Source organism: Rattus rattus, chromosome 4 (assembly GCF_011064425.1).
Source record: "Rattus rattus isolate New Zealand chromosome 4, Rrattus_CSIRO_v1, whole genome shotgun sequence".
In the NCBI taxonomy this organism is placed as follows: Eukaryota; Metazoa; Chordata; class Mammalia; order Rodentia; family Muridae; genus Rattus; species Rattus rattus.
The window spans coordinates 32,881,061-32,892,043 of NC_046157.1; positions in this window are offsets into that span (position 1 = coordinate 32,881,061).

Here is a 10,983-nt window from a genome sequence, read left to right on the forward strand (position 1 = left end):
TGTATTATACTAGGGATGAAAATGTGAGAGTATCACAGTGTAACACAGGAAGGCTGTTGGTTGGGTAGACACCGTGGCAGACTTCGGGACATGAAGGCTGATAGTTTCAGCATTCACTCTTCTCATAAGAATACTTATTTTGGATGAGAAGAGGCATTCTGAGTATCCGCTTGGTAGTCTGCAGAAGTAAAATGTCTTGCCAGAGAGTTAACCAGACCATGAAGCGCTCTCTAAGGATGCAAAGTAGCTAAGAAAGTACAGCAATAATTTAATGTTTATAAACTGGGCTGAAATAACTATAGTATATCAAAGGCAAATAATGGCTGAGGAAATTGGCATATTTTAATTTGCCTCACTATATTTTACATGTTCTGAGCATATTGTAATGTATGAGCTTGTATGTAGAGCTTAAATGTATAATTAATATAGCTTTGAAGTTGGCTCCATCCACACAATTAAAATTTATCATGGCATTAGCTTTCAAGTTAGAGTCTATGGAGCAAATTAGATCATCTCTGATGAGCTCTGAATAAGAAACTATCATTTATCTCTATAGCATTTTATCACAGACGTTTTATTTGCTGTGCCAGGTGAAAGTCTCCATTCAGTATGTTGGCCAAATATCTTCATTAATGAAATGATTTCTCTCCAGCACTATTGGCTTAAAGAATATCCTGTACTATTGAAGATGAACTAAAAGTCTTTATTTTATACTTGCTATCTGGTCTTAGCGTGAATATCAACCAAACCCACTGTATGGGTGAGGGGTGCATTCCACAAAAAAGACAAGGAATCAATGGATCTATGAAGGGAAGGACAATCTCTTCCTCACACATGGAAAGCAGAGGGAAGATATTTCCTGCCAGTGGTTTAAAAAGTAAGGATCCAGGTTGATGGCTCAGTGAGGAAATTGCCTTATGACCTTAGTTCAGATTCCTGAGACCTGTGTGTGAAGGTTTGAATAAAAATGGCCTCTGTAGATTATAGGGAGTGGCACTATTAAGACATGTCCTTGATGGGGTAGGTGTAGCCATGGTGGAGGAAGTTTGTCACTAGAGACAGGCTTTGAGTTTTCAGAAGCTCAAGCCAGGCCTAGGGGCTCACTGTTTTTTTCTGCTGCCCACAGATCAAGATGTAGAACTCTCAGCTCCTCTCTAGTACCATGTTTGCCCGCAGGTCGCCATGGTGTCTCTTCATAGAAATAAAAAGAAAAAAAAAAACCCTGAAACACTTTGTAAAACCCAGAGACAGAGGCTTGCATCTGTAATCCCAGCACCCCTAAGGCAAGATATTGGAGAATTTCCTCATAAGCTTGTAGGCTAGCTTGCCTAGGGTTTATAGTAGCATGGTGTCTTAGGGTTTTACTGCTGTGAACAGACACCATGACCAAGACAACTCTTATAAAGGACAATATTTAGTTGGAATGGCTTACACCTTAAGAGGTTCACTCCACTATCATCAAGGTGGGAGCATGGCAGCATCCGGACAGACATGGGGCTAGAGAAGCTGAGAATTCCAGCTCTTGTTCCAAAGGCAGGTTGGAGAAGATTGGCTTCCAGGCAGCTAGGATGAGGGTCTTAAGGCCACACCTACAGCGACACACTACTTCCAACGAGACCACACCTACTCCAACAAGACCACACCCACTCCAACAAGATCACACCTCCAAATAATGTCACTCCCTGGGCCAAGCATATTCAAACTACCACACATAGCAAACAAGAGAGACTTCTCCGCCTACCCACCTCCCCCAAAACAAGATAGAAGATGAGGACTAATAGAGATTATTCTATGTGTACTGTGACAAACATATCTGCATTCTCACTCAAACCTGTCCCTCACAGTTAAATAAGAAGACCTAGGGTGTGATTTCTGATTAATAAATTGTGAATGTGTCATGCTTACTAATTATTTTTATTTTTCTGATCTTATAAGTAATGCATATGTCTAAATACTTAAAGTTTTAGAGATATACAATGAAAAACCTCCCAGTAACTCTTTCTTTAGCAGATAACTGTTATTAGCAGTTTGGCATTTTGTATTATTCCAGAATTTCCTACAGAAAGCCCCCACCCGTTTCTCCCACTCCTTCTTAGAATTGTGGCTCTGAAGCCAAGAGTGTCTGAATTCTTTTTCCTCTGCCTGCTGTATTTTAACAAAATTTCCACCCCTGCAGTTCCAATCACTGTGTTGGAATGACATATTACACAAACGTAGCCAAAAATCTCAGTTCTTGGGCCTGAGGACAAATTTTGTGCCGATGCATCTGTGTCTAAGAGGAGATTTTAGACTCATGCCCAAGGAGGGAAGGGGTGCCAGCTGGTTCAAAGCTTAGCCCAGCTCAGCCCACGTGCAGTGAGGATGCTTCTGGAAGCTCATGACTGCCAGCTGGTGTAGGAGCAGGAGCATGCATTGACTGCAGTGCTGAAGGGAGGGCTGAGTCTCTATCTCACATCTTCACATTGGGTTCAGTGTATTAAGCAAGGACTCTTACTTAAATTTCGCCCTTGTCAAATTGATTGCCAAGCTTCCTCCATATCGCGTTGTGTGTTTCCGAGATTCTAATGAAAGACTGCTATGGTTTAGTATTTGACTGCTAATTCAGTAGACACAAGGGAGAGGCTTTAAAACACATCTTAGAAAGTAATCTTTATTCAATGTGATAGGTATTTAGAGTAAATATCCAACACGTATAGAGAGGCTGAAATTAACAGTCTAAATGCCATGCTCTATTTAGTGGGTTTTTAGCATTATCAGATAGCTCTACTAATGCCTAATAATAAATTCCGTACATGTTAAAGAAGTGATGGTGAGACGTTTGGGTGAGGATGGATTACAAGCTGTTAAATAACTTATTAAACTTGGTCACAAAAGAAAAAGAGGGAGATGAAGCTCAGTGAGAGGGAGCTTGCCTAGCAGGTATGGGGATCAAACTTAAATACCCAGTGTCACACGCATCATCACATACAACCCTCAAAACCAATATATATCAGGTTAGAATTATAAGAACTCTGAACACCCTGAAGTAGCCAAGACAAAACAGTTTTTATTGTCTTAGATGATAGCTCATAATGACAGTAAATGACATTGCTGAGTCCTTGCTGTAAGGCAGAATTTTTCTTTTTAGTTTTTTTTCCTTAAAAACAAAACGGAACAAAAAAAAATCAGGATTTATAATCTCTAAAACTATATGAAGCTGGGCAGTGGTGGTACATGCATTGAGTTCCAGCACTCCAGAGGCAGAGGCAGGTGGATCTCTGATTTCAAAACCAGCCTGGTCTACAGAGTGAGTTCCGGGATAGCCAAGGCTGCTCAGAGAAACCTGTCTTTCAGGACGGGGAATCTATATGCAACAGCAAGAGTTATTTATATATTTTAGTTTCATTTTATCTTTAACACAAATTGTTCATATTAATAGGGTACAGTGTTATCTTTTAGTATATACATGTCTTGTATAATAATCAGAGAAGGACAGTTAGTATATCCATGAGTCAAATTTTTAATTTCTTTTTGCAGAGAGCATTCAAATCCTTTCTTCTGGGCCCATCGAGATAAACGGGGATGACAGACCTGGAGGAGCTGGTTTGCTTGTGGGAACTAATGATGGAAGGAGCAAACTGGCATCTGAATGTTGTCACCTTTGACCTCCATTTACCAGCCGTGGCAAGCACATATCACAGCTCTCACACTACACATTTTATGCATACAAATACTAAAAAAATAAATAAAAGAAAAAAAGAAAACCAAGGACTAAAGAGATATTTCAAAAGAGCTCATTTTGTTCTTATAGAAAACCTGAGTTCAACTCCTAGAACCCATACCCTCCTGTAACTCTAGCTTTAGGGGAATCTGATGTCTCTGGGCTTTACAGATACTGCCATTCATGTGTACACACTCAACCTATAGTCACACAATCAGCAGAATTTAAAAATAATGAAATAATTGAGGTATGGGGCCACCCACCTACCTCAAAAATATTAATCCAGAATTCGTCCTGTTAAAAGGAAATGCAGGGAAACAGTGGAGCAGAGATTGAAGGAAAGGCCATCCAGAGACTGGTCCATCTGGGGATCCATTCCATATGCAGACACCAATCCCAGACACTATTGATGATGCCAAGAAGTGCTTGCTGACAGGAGCCTGGTATAGCTGTCTTCTGATACAGCAGAACCTGATCAATGCAGATGCAGATGTACACAGCCAAGCATCAGACTGAGCACCTGGACCCCAACGAAGAAGTTAGGGCAAGGACTGTAGGGGCTGAAGGGTTTTGTAACCTCATAGGAAGAACAACATCAACCAACCAGACACACCCCTCCCAAGCTCCCAGAGACTAAAACACCAGCCAAAACGTACACATGGGGGGGGGGAACCATCGCTCCAGCTAGATATGTATCGAGAATTACCTTATCATGCATCACTGGGAGGGGAGTCCCTTGGTCCTGTGGAGGCTCAATGCCCCAGGGTAGGGGAACGGTATGGTGCTGAGGTGATGGTGAGTAGGTGGGAGAACAGCCTCATAGAGGCAGGGCAAGTGAAGCGGGAAATAGGGGTTTGTGGAGGGGAAACTTGGCAGGGAGATAACATTTGAAATATAAAGAAATAAAATAACCAATGAAAAAAATGAGAAAAATATAAATGAAAGCAACCCAAAACCCTCACTTCTATTTTGAAGGCAATTTGACGAGCTGTAGTTACTTTCATATGGCTTCCTGGCAATGTCTATGTTTCCTCAAAGCATGAAGGATGTGCTCTAAGTGTTCCAAGAGGCCTGAGTAAAAGTATTGACTTAACTATACATGTTCTAGAATGTCACGGCTGCCACAGTGGATGGCCCATCTCATCTTGAGAGCCAGCCTGTATTTCAGAGGAGTGAAGCTAACCTCTCTCAGTTCATCTCCCAATTGAATAAATAGCAAAGAAACGTTGACCATTTTACTTTAGTGAGCTTTTAAAACATTCAGAGTTTTACATGTTTCTCATTCTAAATAAATACTCTTCTTCATATCTGATTTTTTGCATCACTTCTCCAGTAAAGCACCCGCAAATACCATACAGTTAAAGCCCCTAAAATCCTGGAACAGCTTTGTGGTGATTTGAATGGTTTGCCCCCCATATACTCATGGGTTTGAATGTTTGGCTCATAGGAAATGAAACTCCAGTGAAGTGTGGCCTTGTTAGAGAAAATGTATCACTGTGAAGGCAAACTGTGAGGTCTCTTAAACTCAAGCTATGCCCAACGAGATAGTCTCCCCTTGGCTGCCTTTGGATCAAGATGTAAAACTCTTGGCTCCCCCAGTGTCACATCTGCACGCAAGCTGCCATGCTTCCTGCCAAGATGATAATGGGCTGAACTTCAGAAATTGCAATCCACTCCCATTTAAATGTTAGCCTTTATGAGTTGCCTTGGTCATGGTATCTCTTTGTAGTAATAGAAACCCTAAGATGTGCCTGAATGTGGAATGCTGATACTATCTCACAGTGTAAAGGCAGACCTCATGGCTTAGGATCAGAGAACTAATTTTTTTATATTTCTTTTTAAAAACTTGAACAGGATTTGTGGGCCAAGAGATAGTTTAGCAGTGAATGCTTTCACTGCAAAATGCTGACCTGGGTTCAAATCCCCACACGTCACATAAAAAGCTGGTGGTGGCCAGGCCTGATGGGACACACTTTTAATCTCAGCACCCACAAGTCAGAGGAAGGAAGATCTTTGTGCATTTGAAACCACTCTGGTCTATATAACAAGACCCAGGCCAGCTGATCCCATCGTATTACCTGTACCACCTAAAAAAGCTGGTCGTATACTTTTTTATCCCAACACTCCTACAATGGGATAGGAGGCAGAGACAAGAGAATTGCCTAGAAGCTTGAAGGGCAGATTCTAATAGGAGAAACAAGGAACCTTGGTAAGATGGAAGGTGGAAACTGAGTCCTGAAAGTTGTCTTTGACAGACACATGAGTACTGTGGCCCTCTCTCCCTCTCTCACTGCCACCCTTCCACACATATTTTTCCATTGGGTTTCAAAGGCAGAGTTTCTCTGTGGAGCCCAAAACAGACGTTTTGTAGAAGAGGCTGGCTATGAGATCTTGTTGCCTCATCTTTGGAATACTGGTATTAAAGGCATGTACCACCATGCTTAGCTTAGAAAGAAATCTGTTAGGACAGGAGGAAGTTTTCTTATTCTGTGGGTGAGAAAAATATATTAGATTCAAGTGATGTGATAGCTTGTATATGCTTGGCCCAGGGACAGGCATTATTAGAAGGTGTGGCCCTGCTGGAGTAGGTGTGTCACTGTGTGTGTGGGCTCTAAGAAACCTCATCCTAGCTTCCTGGAAGGCACTATTCTGTTAGCAGCCTTCAGAGGAAGATATAGAACTCTCAGCTCCTCCTGTAACTTGCCTGCCTGCTGTGTTCTCTCCTTGGTGATAATGGACTGAATGTCTGAACCTATAAGACAGCCCCAAATAAATGTTTTCCTTATAAGAGTTGCCTTGTGCCTGTACCCAAATCCTGTGGGGGAGAGAGCTGAGCACCCAGAAGTTTGGACAATCTTGAGACTGCAGGACAATCTGCCACTTCTGTCCACCTCTCCCATATCCCTGGCCCAAGAGGAAACTGCGTAGTGCCTCTGGATACAGGATTATAGGAGCAGTCAGCAGCAGGAACCTCCTGGTTCCAGACTGCGCCTGGAACTGAACTGAACCAGTCACACAGCTCCCTGTACCCAAATCCCGTTGGGGGGGGGAGAAGCTGGACCCTCAGAAGTGCAGACACTCCTGAGAACTCAGAGGAGACAACTCTCTGCCCACATTCCCAACCCAAGGGGAAATCACCTGGTCCCATCTGTACCCCCTGGGCACAGGGATCTAGGAGCAGTCAGTGGCAGGTCCCTTCAGGTGTCTGCTTGCGCGAACAGCTGAAAAACAGTCGCCTGGAGTGCCTACACACCTGAGAGCAGAGCTCTCTGTTGCCAGATCTGGTTGAAAGAAAACAGGTCTACAGGAGTGCGGACACTCCTATAGGAGGCATACAGGAGGGTCAACTGACTGTCAGAGACAGCAAGACAAGCTAACACCAGAGACAACCTGATGGCAATAGGCAAGCACAGGAACATAAGCAACAGAAACCAAGACTACTTGGCATCATCAGAGCCCAGCTCTCCCACCAAAGCAAATACTGGATATCCAAACACACCAGAAAAGCAAGAGTTAGATATAAAAATCATGCATTTTATGATGATAATGGAGGACTTTAAGAAGGACATAAATAACTCCCTTAAAGAAATACAGGACAACACAAATAAACAAATATAAGCCCTTAAAGAAGAAACACAAAAATCCCTTAAAGAATTACAGGGAAACACAACCAAACGAGTGAAGGAACTGAACAAAACTTTCCAGGACTTAAAAATAGAAATAGAAACAATAAAGAAAGTACAAAGAGAAACAACCCTGGAGATAGAAAACCTAGGGAAGAGATCAGGAGTCATAGATGCAAGCATCACAAACTGAATACAAGCGATAGAAGACAGAATCTCAGGGTCAGAAGATACCATAGAAAACATTGACACAACTGTCAAAGATTATGTAAAATGCAGAAAACTCCATGCTCAAAACATCCAGGAAATCCAGGACACAATGAGTGGATCAAACCTAGGATAATAGGTATATAAGAGAGTGAAGACTCACAACTTAAAGGACCAATAAATATTTTTAACAAAATTATAGAAGAAAACTTCTGTAACCTAAAGAAAGAGAGGCCCATAAACATACAAGAAGCCTACAGAACTTCAAATAGTTTGGACCAGAAAAGAAACTCCTCCCATCACATAATAGTCAAAACACCAAATGCACAAAAGAAAAAAGAATATTAAAAACCATAAGGGAAAAGGGTCAAGTGACATATAAAGGCAGACCTATCAGAATTATACCAGACTTCTCATCAGAGACTATGAAAGCCAGAAGATCCTGAGCAGATGTCATACAGACCCTAAGAGAACACAAATGCCAGCCCAGGCTACTATATCCAGCAAAACTCTCAATTAACATAGATGGAGAAACCAAGATATTCCATGACAAAACCAAATTTACACAATATTTTTCTACAAATCCAGCCCTACACAGGATAACAGATGAAAAACTCCAACACAAGGAGGGAAACTACACCCTAGAAAAGAAAGTAATCTTGCAATAAAATCAAAAGAAAAGAGACACACAAACATAATTCCACCTCTAAATAAGAAAATAACAGGAAACAATAATCACTATTCCTAATATTTCTTAACATCAATGTACTCAATTCCACAATAAAAACACATAGACCAACAGACTGGATATGTACAGGGACCCAGCATTTTGCTGTATATAGGAAACATACTTCAGGGACAATGACAAACACTACCTCAGGATCAAAGGTTGGAAAACAACTTTCTAAGCAAATGATCCAAAGAAACAAGCTGGAGTAGTCATTCTAATAGTGAATAAAATCGACTATCAACCAAAAGTCGTCAAAAAAGATAAGGAAGAAAGACTATACATGGACTGACCCTGGGCTCCAACTCCATATGTAGCAGTGAATAGCCTTGTGGGGCACAAGTGCAAGGTGAAGCCCTTGGTCCTGCCAAGGTTGGACCCCAGTGTAAGGGATTGTTGCGGGGCAGTAATGCGGGGTGGATGGGGAGGGGAACACCCATGTAGAAGGGAAGGGGGAAGGACTCGGGGCTGATGGATAGGAAACAGGGAAAGGGAATAACATTTGACATGCAAATAAGAAATACCCAATTTAATAAAAACGGAAAAAAAAGATAAGGAAGGAAACTTCATATTCATCAAAGGAAAAACCCACCAAGATGAACTCTCAATCCTAAATACCTATACACCAAATTCAAGGGCACCTACATACATAAAAGAAACCTTACTAAAGCTCAAAGCACACATTGTACCTCACATAATAGTAGTAGGAGATTTCAACACCCCACTCTTATCAATGGACAGATCATGGAAACAGAAATTTAACAGAAGCATAGAGAAATGAACAGAAGTTATGAAACAAATGGACTTAACAGATATTTAAAGAACATTTCATCCTAAAACAAAAGGATATACTTTCTTCTCAGCACCTGATGGTACCTTCTCCAAAATTGACCATATAATTGGTCATAAAACAGGCCTCAACAGATATAAGAAGGTACAAATAATCCCATGCATCCTAAAGATCACAACGGACTAAGTCTGGTCTTCAATAACAAGAAAAATGACAGAAACCCCACATATACAGGGAAGTTGAACAGTGCTCTACTCAATGATAACTTGATCAAGGAAGAAATAAAGAAAGAAATTAAAGACTTCCAAGAATTTAATGAAAATAAAGGCACAATGTTATGGGACATGATGATAGCTGTGCTAAGAGGAAAACTCATAGCTCTGACTGCCTGCAAAAAGAAACAGGAGAGAGCACACATCAGTAGCTTAACAACACACCTAAAAGCTCTAAACCAAAAAGAAGCAAATATACCCAAGATGAGAAGAAGGCAGGAAATAATAAAACTCAGGGCTGAAATCAACCAAGTAGAAACAGAAAGGACTATAGAAAGAATCAACAAAACCAGGAGCTGGTTCTTTGAGAAAATCAACAAGATAGATAAACCCTTAGCCAGACTAACCAGAGGGCACAGAGAGTCTATACAAATTAACAAAATCAGAAATGAAAAGAGAGACATAACAACAGAATCTGAGGAAATTCAAATATCATCATATCCTACTAAAAAAGCCTATATTCAACAAAACTGGAAAGTCTGAAGGAAATGGACAATTTTCTAGACAAATACCAGGTACCTAAGTTAAATCAGGAACACATAAACCATCTAAACAACTCCATAACTCCCAAAGAAATAGAAGTAGTTACTAAAAGTCTCCCATCAAAAAAGAGCCAAGAAACAGATGAGTTTAGTGCACAGTTCTATCAGACCTTCATAGAAGACCTCATACCAATACTGTCCAAACTATTCAACAAAATAGAAACAGATGGAGCACTAATAAATTCTTTCTGTGAAGCCATGATTATGCTTATATGTAATCCACACAAAGACCCAACAAAAAAGAGAACTTCAGACCAATTTTCCTTATGAATATTGATGCAAAAATATTCAATAAAATTGTTGCAAACTGAATCCAAAAATACATCAAAACGATCACGCATCATGATCAAGTAGGCTTCATCCCAGGGATGCAGGGATGGTTCAATATATGGAAATCCAACAACGTAATTCACTATATAAACAGAATCAAAGAAAAAAAAACCCATGATCATTTCATTAGATGCTGAGAAAGCATTTGACAAAATTCAACACCCCTTCATGATAAAAGTCCTGGAAAGATCAGGTATTCAAGGCCCATACCTAAACATAGTAAAAGCAATATACAATAAACCAGTAGCTAACATTAAAGTAAATGGAGAGCAACTTGAAGCAATCCCACTAAAATCAGGGAGTAGACCAGGCTACCCACTCTCTTCCTACTTATTCAATATATACTCGAAGTCCTAGTAAGAGAAATCAGACAAAAGGAGTTCAAGGGATATAAATTGGAAAGGAAGAAGTTAAAATACCACTATTTGCAGATATGATTGTATACTTAAGTGAGCCCAAAAGTTCCACCAGAAAATTACTAACCCTGATAAACAACTTCAGCAAAGTGGCTGGTTAAGAAATTAACTCAAATAAATCAGTAGCCTTCCTCTAATCAAAGGATAAACAGGCTGAGAAAGAAATTAGGCATATGACACCCTTCACACTGGTCCCAAATAATATAAAATATCTCAGTGTGACTTTAATCAAGCAAGTGAACAATCTGTATGACAAGAACTTCAAGTTTCTGAAGAAAGAAATTGAAGATCTCAGAAGATGGAAAGACCTCCCATGCTCATGGATTGGCAGGATTAATATAGTAAAAACGGCCATTTTGCCAAAAGCAATCTATAG